Below are 2,500 nucleotides of genomic sequence, written 5' to 3'. Positions count from 1 at the left end.
GGATGTGTAAAGAAACTATAAACATCAAAGAATAGTAAGAATATGTCTTCAGACATAATCGCTGCCTCCTTTATAATTTTATTGGTTGCCTATGTACCCCAGAGCCAGAGAAGGTCCCTCACGTGACAAGTTGGGATACCGCAGAGTTATTATCTTGTCAGAGTCAGTAGACACCTGGCTAATATAAGGCTAATATAAGGACTCTGCCTTTGAAATCAAGGATTTCTGAAAGCCGTGCGCCATCGACGAGAAAATTTTATGTTCATTCTTGGGATTTCGTCTTAAGATCAAGGTGTTTTCTACATTAATGAGTTCTTCTGTTTACCCACATTCACATACGAACGAGTACAAATTCACACATACATACAAACATCCACGCAAGACACACACACATGTACATGTATATATATATATATATATATATATATATATATATATATATATATATATATATATATATATATATATATATATATATATATATATATATATATATATATATATATATATATATATATATATATATATATATATACATATATATATATATATATACAAATTCATATATACATACAAATTCATCATACAAACATAACACACAGACACACACACACACATGTATATGTGTATATATATATATATATATATATATATATATATATATATATATATATATATATATATATATATATTCACATATAAATTCACGCATACATACAAACATCCACGTATACACAGACACACACACGTATGTGTATATATATATATATATATATATATATATATATATATATATACACACACATACGTGTGTGTCTGTGTGCTTACGAGGATGTTTGTATGTATGCGTGAATTTGTACTCGTTCGTATGTGAATGTGCGTAAACAGAAGCACTCATTGATGTAGAAAACACCTAGATCTTAAGACGGAATCCCAAGAATGAACATAAAATTTTCTCGTCGATGGCGCACGGCTTTCAGAAATCCTTGATGATTTCAAAGGCAGAGTCCTTATGTTAGTCAGGTGTCTACTGACCCTGACAAGATAATTACTCTGCGGTTTCCCAACTTGTCGCGTGAGCGACCTTCTCTGGCTCTTGGATACACAGACAACAAATATAATTATAAAGGAGGCCGCGATTATGTATGAAGTCATATTCTTACTATTCTTTGATATGTTTATAGTTTTCTATACATACATCCATACATACGTCTTTTGCGCTTGTCATTAGTTTGAAAAGATACAGCAGAATTGTTGATTGATATATAAATATATATATATGTATATATATATATATATATATGTATATGTATATATATATATATTGATATATATATATATATATACTATATATATATATATATATATATATATATATATATATATATATATATATATATATATATATATTTTTTTTATCTTTCTTTTTCTGACTCACCATGGGCTGAACCCCGGTCTTTCAAATGAGAGTTCAGGGCATTAGTAATTCGGACGCAAAGGTCGTAAAAGGAGTTGTAACCTATAAAAAAAAAAAGTACTACATACCTGAAGTTTTTCCCGGCTAGGCGACTAGGGCCCAACATACCTGGGAATTTTACCCAACCCCTCGACCCGTCAGCGCTCGAATTGCTAACCTCAGGTACGTAATAACTAGGTTCAAACTCCTTTTATGACCTTTGCGTCCGAACTGCTAATGCCCTGGACTCCCACTAGAAAAACCGGGCTTCGGTCTCGTGGTGAGCAGAAATTTACTTCTGTGAAACACGTTTCTATGTGTTTATTTCCATCGTGTCTCACAGTGAAAGGGATAAGTTGAATGAAATGCTAGCAATTCGAGCGCTGATGGGTCGGGGAGTTGGGTAAAATTCGTCGGTATGTTGGGCTCAACTCTCACTCGAAAGACCGGGTTTCGGTCCCATGGTGAGTCAGAAATTTATATATCTATATAATTATATACTGTATATATATGTGTGTGTGTGCGTATATATATATATATATATATATATATATATATATATATATATATATATATATATATATATATATATATATATATATAATGAAAAATGAAGATATTGAGATGCATTTCACGGAAAAAAGTTATGACATTTTGAGTGTATGTGCAGGGCATTAATAATTCTGACGCAAAGGTCATTAAAGGAGTTGAAACCTAAGTACTACGTACCCGAGGTTTTTCCTTGGCAAGTGACTAGGGCCTAACATAGCGAATTTTACCCAACTCCCCGACCCATCAGCGCTCTAGTTGCTAACATTTCATTCAACTTACTCCTTTCACTGTGAGACATGATGGAAATGAACACATGGAAACGTGTTTCACAGAAATAAATTTCTGACTCACCACGAGACCAGGGTTGGAGTAATTGTAATTGTAATTTAATTTAAATGTAATTAATTACATTAAAGTATGTAATTGTAATTGTAATTGGATGTAGAACTTAGTGAGGTAACTGTAATCATAATTAATTACTTTATAAAGTAA

This window comes from Macrobrachium rosenbergii, chromosome 41 (genome assembly GCF_040412425.1).
Source record: "Macrobrachium rosenbergii isolate ZJJX-2024 chromosome 41, ASM4041242v1, whole genome shotgun sequence".
NCBI lineage: Eukaryota > Metazoa > Arthropoda > Malacostraca > Decapoda > Palaemonidae > Macrobrachium > Macrobrachium rosenbergii.
Note: the sequence above shows the minus strand (reverse complement) of the source record.